The sequence below is a fragment of the Macaca fascicularis genome, chromosome 4, assembly GCF_037993035.2.
Source record: "Macaca fascicularis isolate 582-1 chromosome 4, T2T-MFA8v1.1".
NCBI lineage: Eukaryota > Metazoa > Chordata > Mammalia > Primates > Cercopithecidae > Macaca > Macaca fascicularis.
Window position 1 is genome coordinate 18,478,257 of NC_088378.1, and position 8,866 is coordinate 18,487,122.

The 8,866-nt window shown below is 37.4% G+C and overlaps 1 long non-coding RNA gene across 2 annotated transcripts in view; it reads left to right on the plus strand.

Moving 5' to 3' along the window:
- The window catches only part of LOC141410043 (uncharacterized), a 92,442-nt gene extending 88,041 nt beyond the window's left edge, over positions 1–4,401 (plus strand). Inside the window, exons 2-4 of one of the 2 annotated variants that reach the window (XR_012433370.1) lie at positions 821–918; positions 1,043–1,160; positions 4,115–4,401. This is a non-coding gene — a long non-coding RNA (uncharacterized lncRNA). The remainder of the gene's footprint in view (positions 1–820; positions 919–1,042; positions 1,161–4,114) is intronic. The other variant, XR_012433371.1, reaches the window with a different exon arrangement.
- Positions 4,402–8,866: the final 4,465 nt, after the last annotated feature.

Here is an 8,866-nt window from a genome sequence, read left to right on the forward strand (position 1 = left end):
GAATAAAATACATGCTCTCAATTTTAATGTTAAATGAATTTAAAAGTACAAATATAAAGTTTTATTAACATTGTTCTGGAATCTTTTTTCTAAAAAAACATAAATAAAGCATATCAAGCATATCATTTTATGTTATCTAACATTGTTACACATTGTATGTCATGATGTGGGCAGTTGTTCTTATGTGTTACATTCTGCATTTACATTGACATTTAATTTCCAACTACTTAATGGCAGAAGAAGTACCTATTTTGTGCATTTTTCTGTTTCTGTCCTATTTTTGCTCATGTAACATTTTTCTCTGGAGGAATAAACATGTTTTTAAAAAGATTTTTCGTTGGTCATTTTGATAAACAATTACCTTGAGCTAAAATGAGCAAGTCACATAATTGTCTTGAGTGTATATAACATTAGTTAAAGTCCTTAATAATTTTAAAATAAGAACTTTAACTTTTGTCATAAAGTCATAAAGTTTTTTAAAAAAACACAGATATAGAAACATGCATGTACAAACTAAAGAAAGCTATTTTCCTTCCTTTCTACATTTTTTCATATTTCTTTTTTATTTTCTAAAATAGTGAATCTCTACTGTTTTAGTCTTCTAAATAAGTCCAAGGGTGGCAAGAGGAGGATAATTTTCAAATTTCTCTGAACATCTATCTAGTGATGATAAAACAGCAAGAATATGAATCAAATACTGCACACTAAAAGGATATGAAAATAAATTTATAAAATAATTCACTTTTACAAGATATTCATGTTGACATGTTGATTCTGGGTTACTTTATTACGATCTAAAATATCATCTCTTAAATATTAGTTCACAGGACTGGATAGTGAGTGACTTTTGAGTGGCCTTCCTCAAAGCATGGTGTGAAGACCGCTGCATCAGGATCACCAGAGCCTCTTGTTGAAAATGTAAGTTCTGGGTTTCCATATATGACCTGTGAAATCTGATTCTCTGGAGTCTAAGCCCCAGAGCCATGCATGTATGTACGTATGTTTTTATTTATTTGAGACGGAGTCTTGCTCTGTCGCCCAGGCTGGAGTGTAGTGGTGTGATCTCGGCTCACTGCAACCTCCACCTCCCGGGTTCAAGTGATTCTCCTGCCTCAGCCTCCTGAGTAGCTGGGACTACAGGCACCCGCCTCCATGCCCAGGTAATTCTTTGTATTTTTAGTAGAGACGGGGTTTCACCGTGTTAGCCAGGATGGTCTCAATCTCCTGACCTCCTGATCCGCCCACCTCCCAAAGTGCTAGGATTACAGGTGTGAGCCACCGTGCCCGGCCGACTGTATGTGTTTAACAGAAGCCCAGATAATTCTTCTGCACACTAAAGTTTGAGAAACAAAGGGTTCATATCTGTGTCCTCACCTTGATTTCCTAAATCAGAACTGAAAGTTATTCGTCAGTCAGGGTGGAGACTTTCCGGCACAGTGGATTTCATTACTGGCTGCATATTAGAATAACCTAGAAAGCTTTCTAAAAATATCTATGCCTAGACCGTACCTGAAGGGTTTAAAAAATACAACTCTACCTTTTGGTATTTGAAATACAACATTTAGCAATTAAATACAGTGGCTTCTTCTATTCTGTGCATCCTGTTTGGTTTTTAACCTATGATTTGAACAGAGGTTCCACAAGGGTCATATTTTTGAGCATGTGTATTTCCCCAAGTAATGGTGCTGGGTAAAAAGCAGTTGTTTAAATAATACTCCTTGCATTAGAGAGACTGAATTGGAAAGAAGAAAATAATAGCATAACGAGTTCAGAATGAAGCAATTTTAAAAAAAATAGTGGTGTCCTACAGCAGTTTGAGCAATATCAAGCAAAAGAAAGGGAAGTAACTTACTAGATGGAAGCATGAAAATTGAGAGGATGTGATGAACTTGAAAGCTGTGCATCGGCAAAGGTTTATTTCTTCCCCAGGGCATTGTGAAAGAGGGCTGTGGTCATTACTGCCAAGACTGGTGGGGAAATTTCAGGTGCCTTGAGGGGGCAGGTACACTCTATCCATCTTATTCAGGTTCTTATTCTAAGAACCTGAGTTTATTCTAAAATTGATGATAAGAGAGAATTTATAACTGCTAGTGGACATTAAATAGGCCCCTATTCTGACTATTTTATTAAACATTCTTTATATAGTAATCTACTTTGTAAAATGCTGTTTTTTAATTTAAAAAACTAGCATTCTAACTGCAATGGCCAATTTTAGGAGTTTAAATGAATGTTTTTCTTTGTGGGGTGGGGGTGGTAATTTCAAAAGGTCTTTTTCTGCATTTCTCCAAACATTGCTTTGCCTTTTATTTCTTGATGCCTTGTCTGAAAATGGAAGCTGTTATGAATCCCTAACAACACAATCTTGTAGATTACAGTTGTCCCTTAACTTTTTGAGAGATGTGGCTCTCAGAATTGTAGGTTACATGGAAGATACTGGCTACATCAGTAGATTTCAACTAGAGTAAGAACTATGACGGCTCTATGTTAATACACTAAAAACAAGAATTGTGGCGTTATTAATTAGAAAGAGGGATAGCTATTTTCTGGTAAACTAAGCAAACTTATTTGAGAATGTGGGCAAAGACTAAATGTCTATTCCTAGGTTCAGTGTTAGGATGGTTTACATAATAATTTTTTGGCTACAGGATTATTTGATGATGATACCATTTGTAAGACTGTCCTGGTGCAAATTGCGAATAGCAAGTCGGGGCTATGATTCAGCTATGAAACAGTAAAAGAAGATATAATTGTTTCTTTATAGTTATTCAAATAGAGTAGAAGAAAAGGCATTATCTGGGGATATATATACAGTCAAAAAAACAGTGTCATATGAATGTAATAAGGTTATACTGGAAGAAGAAGAGCTGCAAAATGGCTCTAGGAAACCTTATGAAGAAAAATACTATAATTCTAATGTCTTTCTATCAACAAAGATATAGTGTGAGAATATGACAATAGTGAACTTAGAATTTTAATACAAGTCGGTAAATTCATTCTTGTAAAAATGACTGAGTCTAGTTGAGTTATGATTCATGATTAGAATCACAAAGAAAGGGGGTTTAAAAAATTATTTCTATTTTATTATTATTATTTTTATTGAAATGGAGTCTCGCTCTGCCGCCCAGTTTGGAATGCAGTGGTGCAATCTCGGCTCAATGTAACTTCTGACTCCTGGGTTCAAGCGATCCCTTCATCTTAGCCTCCCGAGTAGCTGGGATTACAGGCATGCGCTACCATGGCTAATCTTTGTATTTTTAGTAGTGATGGGGTTTCACCATGTTGGCCAGGCTGGTCTCGAACTCCTGACCTCAGGTGATCCAACCACCTTGGCCTCCCAGAGTGCTGGGATTACAGGTGTGAGTCACTGTGCCCAGCCCATCTTTTTCAAAAGAAACTAAAACTTCAAAAAATAAACTTGTCTTCCCAAATACAGCAATAATTGTGATGGCTTGTTTTTCTCCTTTGAGTCTCAACTCAAAAGTGAGTATTATTTGGAAATTTTCCTCTGTGGAAAAGTAAGAATAAGTAATCAGAAATGGATACACTTCTTTTAGGTAATTCAATGTTTTTGAATTTTTTCGAATCATATTTTAGTATGATCTTTATAAAACACATAAGTCTAAGTCTTCTCTAGTTATTTATTGTGTTCAAGTATTTAATAACTATAATTTTATATAAACTTTATATGAAGAGCATTTGATCAATCTGGAATCTAAAACTTTTAGGTTATACTTTTTATTAAAACTTCAAAACAAAAGATCTTGGGTTTTAATAAAATACACATAAAACCTTACCTATCTCCCTTCCCCCAGGGTTTCGCTTTATGTATTTCTCATGGCTCCATCCTCTTGGTGTAAATGTCATGTATCTATCTCTTCTCTGCAACAGGGAGTAAAGCTTTAACCAAACTCCATTAAAAAAAAATAATAAGATGACAACTATAGTCAAGTCACCCATTTGCACAGAAAAGTATAAGCTGACACTTGACTTACGCCTGTCAAATAGAAAAGAGTAATTCATTGGTCAGGGAACTGGTATTTTCACTACATGTAATCTGCATTTGTTACAGGTGAAAATTAAATGGAAGTGTGACCCTTTGTCCTCTAATTTCCAGTCCAACACCAGTTGCCTCTGAAGTCAACATTACCAGGGAGAAGGAGTGCCTGCTTTTTCTTTTTAAAGTAGGAGTTGACATCTGGATGCTTCAAGCTGCCAGGTGGACCCCATGTCGAACCACAGCTGTTCTTTCTGATAACTGGAGAACTAAAGAGCAAGAAGGAGCTAGGTATTTGAAGTCAACAAAGGACAATATACTGTTATCATTTGGATCACACAGGGCTACTGATTTGTATTATAATTGCAATACAATATTATTAAAAGTTAATGTTATTTGAGGAAAAACACCTAGCATGTCATTTTTCATAGCCTCAAATCACCAAGAAGAGCTGGGCTTTGGCGCATAAACCAAGAGAGAGGGGAGAAACATGATTGTCATAGTTTCTGAAGCTGTCAATTTAATAGAGAGGTTAATGAAAGAAGAAGTAAAAATAAAATACTTTCTCTAGTTAATCCACCATGATGCCATCCTTCTCATGATCAGTTTTTAGCATGAGAGATTTTTATCTGATATTTTCCACTTAAATATATTTTTAACTTATAGTTTTATAAAATATGAAATTACTACTAAACTATAATTGTTTTATGTTTATACATGTACATACTTAAAAGTTGATGACTATAGATAATTGTATTAGGTTATATAAAAAGTCAAAGTCAAATAAAGTATTTTAAAATAACATTTGACTACTTTGTATGGATCAATCGTGATATACAACTAGATTTCACTAAACCTCAATAGGTTTATACAGTTTATCTAGGCTAAGATAGCATTACTATAACAACATGAGCAAACAGATGGCTGAGTTAGCAGATTGTCTTAAGGCAATACTGCATTAATCAATAAGATTACCAGTATGGATTTAGTAGAAGATTTTTAGATTCAGTATTCATACAATGGTGAGATATTTTACTGAGGACAACATTTCATATTTTTTAAAACATATATTCATTATATTGGAATGTACATATATTAGATTTAACCATTATGCGTTTCACTATAAAATATAAAATGAACTTCTAAAATGTGTTGGAAGGTATCACAAATGCAGAATTGAATGTACCACCAGTTACTTTGTTTACTTATAAATATTCAATTGTTTTTGAGAGCCCTCTCTAGACCACAGATTGCTCTAAGAAGCCTACATTCTAGTGAAACAAGACAAAGAATAAACTATAAATATTTCGGTAAATATTATGAAGAAAACTAAGGAGAGGACAAAAGTGACAAGAATACTGTATTAGATAGAGTGATTGGGAAACCTCTTGGATAAGGTCAGATGTTTTAAACAAAGACACAATTGAAGACTGTCCTTGAAGATTGGGATATGTACTTATCTTAGACAAGATATCACCAAGTTAATTTGAAATAAGAGGTGGAATTCATGTATTGGTAAATTTCTATAAATATTTTCCTATTCAGAAGATATTTATTGAGCACATACTAAGTCCTAAGGACTGTGCTTAGCAGGATTTCAAAGATGAATAAGATACAATCCCTGTCATCAAGAGATTCATGAAGAAACACATAAAAAGATAATTATAATAAGAAATGCTCATTACCATGATGGAGCTATAATGCATAGGACACTTCGGTGTAATTCCTACATTTTATATTGATTACACTATTAACAAAGATAGGGCCCCCAGTTCTAATTTGTTTTGATGAAAAATTATACTTTCAATTAATGTGGTTACATAATCAGGGGGATTGAGTCCAATTCTGGCTCTCTGGCTCTAATACTGTATTAGACAGGAGTTTTTCTCTTGCATTAATAGAAACCCAACTCCAGTTTAAACAAAAGGGATATTTATTAGCTTTTGCTACTGGGAAGTCCAAGGATTTTGCCCTAGCTTCAGCTACAGCTGGTTTCAGAGGATTCACTTTCTTTCCATTTCTTTGCTTTGCCTTTCTCAATATTGGCTTTATTTACCAGCAGGCTATGTTTGTGTTGTGACAAAGAAGGCCTTTGGCACCCTAAATATGGGTGACATGTAGCACTCACTATCATAAAAGCAGAAAGATTATTTCTCTCTCAGCATCCACATCAGTTGCCTGACCTCTGTTCCCACAAGAATCACGAAGTTTACTCCTAGATCAATCACTGAATCTACCATGATTATCCATTCTGGTGGTGGGTTTAAGTCAGCAAATGAAACACAGAGCCGTCCACATAAATGACATATCTACCAGAAACCTACCCAGGTTAGAGTAAACAGTATGAAAATAGTTCTACTACCAGAAGAAAGGGAAAGAGTACAGTGTTGGCAAAGCCAAACAAATTTTGCTACAGACAGATTGATTCTGTGACCTTGGTCCAGTCATGTCACTTGACCAAGAGTCCCAGTTTCACCATCCATTACTCGCCGAACACTTAGTGTTAAATTATAAAAGGAAGGTTGTGTGCCAAGGTTAAACATATAGAGAAAAATGCCTAATGAATAACTATATCAGCCATGTTACTACAGGTAGTGGGAACTAAAGTATTAAAAAAGATGAAGGGGCCGGGTGCAGTGGCTCACGGATGTAATCCCAGCACTTTGGGAGCCTGAGGTGGGCAGATCACCTGAGGTCAGGAGTTCAAGACCAGCCTGACCAATATGGAGAAACCCCATCTCTTACTAAAAATACAAAATTAGCCGGGAGTAGTGGCACATGCTTGTAATCCCAGCTACTTGGGAGGCTGAGGCAGAATTGCTTGAACCTGGGAGGTGGAGGTTGCCGTGAGCCGAGATCGTGCCATTTCTCTCCAGCCTCAGCAACAAGAGTGAAACTCCATCTCAATAAAATAAAATAAAATAAAATAAAATAAAATAAAATAAAGGGTGGACTCCTCCCTTCAAATAACATGAAATGACAGAGCCAGCTAGAGTCTGGATGCTTGTGTGATCTGCTTGAGTGTTCCCCAAACAGGGAGTGGAAACCTATCTCCTTTGGACACAAGAAACCACGTAGTTGCAAGATGTAGCTCTGAATGGAATGTCTACCTAAAAATATGTAAAAGCTGCCTTCTTGTTGCTACTTTTTAAATATACTAACATAATTAACATTTTGGTGAGCTTAAAAAAATGCAGATTCTCTCAGTAATATTCCTATTCAATTAAGCTGATAATTCAAATGAAGCAGTACATTTAAATATACACTCCCCTTCTAGAATGACATCAAATTATTTTCACCTTGAATACAATACAAATGTGGCATTTTTACGTTTACTGAATTGGCTCTTGTGTAGAATTCTCTTCACTGTTCAAGGCCAGGTGTTGCAGCCCACAGTCTATAGACCAAATTTATTTATTTTTCCTGTTTTTAAATTTAATTCTCCTCCTGCTTAGTTCCTACTCTAAACTTAGAATGATTTTTACATTTTATCTGACCCTTTTCAGGAAAGGTTGAATGACTTGTTTTTCAAGACGAGCTTTTTCTTTAGAATTTTATTCCCCCCGACACCCTCCCCCCCCCTTTTTTTTGCAGTTCCTGTTCCATTCTTGATGAGCAGCTCAGTGTATGTCCCCTGTGCTGTTCCAGGCAGTTGATTCAAAAGAATGCCTCTGAATGGGAACGAGGAATTTCGCCCCAGGTGTACTTTCTACACATCTTGTTAATTTTACCACTAACATGTTTTTTTCTTCGATGCCTTCAGATAACTTTTTTTTTTTTTTGAGACGGAGTCTTGCTCTGTCGCCCAGGCGGGAGTGCAGTGGCCGGATCTCAGCTCACTGCAAGCTCCGCCTCCCGGGTTCACGCCATTCTCCTGCCTCAGCCTCCGGAGTAGCTGGGACTACAGGCGCCCGCCACCTCGCCCGGCTAGTTTTTTTGTATTTTTTTTAGTAGAGACGGGGTTTCACCGTGTTAGCCAGGATGGTCTCGATCTCCCGACCTCGTGATCCGCCCGTCTCGGCCTCCCAAAGTGCTGGGATTACAGGCTTGAGCCACCGCGCCCGGCCGCCTTCAGATAACTTTATGCATGCCTTCTCTGTCCTAGGATCTGATGATGAGCATCTCCATTAGAGTTCCGACTGAATTTTATCCTTTGATTCTCTGCTCCTTATCACTGATCATGTGGACTGGCACTGACTGCGGGCTCTTGACTGACTGTGGACTTCCTCATGTCTACATACCAGGCCCCTTTTGCCAGCTTATTACTCAGCGGATCTTCACAGGCTACAGATTAGGAGACGTAAAGGGGCAGAGCCACTGTGTTGGTTTGCATTCTTCAGTAAGCAGACACAAAACGTTGTATTAGAGGGAAAATTGAGGAAAGCGGGAGAGCTCTCAAATCAAGCTACAGGTCTGACCCCTGTGAAACAGGGAGGAAAGGGAGTGAAGTTGAGCAGGAAAAGTCAAAGGGAGCAGAGGAGTTTTAAGAAAATGTTGGCAAAGCCCATGTGTAGTCTCTGAGCCAAAGTCACCTGACAGAGGAGTTTGAATCTCTCAAAAATGTAGCTGCCTCAGTATCCCTGCTGCACTCAATCATTGCCTGGGAGCAGCACATGAGAAGCATACCTCAGCCACCTCAGTGCTGGATTCAGAATACAGCAGCTGGGTCCCTTGGTCAAGTATGCTCCTCTCTGTTTCAGTACTGCAAGGCACATTCTCCTGTCTACCACAGCCATACTGAATGATAAGGACAAAACAGGACATACAGCTAAGGGCTTAAGGGCCGGGAAAGAAAGCAGGCCCTCATCACAGAGAAATAAATGAGAAAAATGGAAGGAAACTGGTAGACAATGTGTCTCCCATCTACTACTG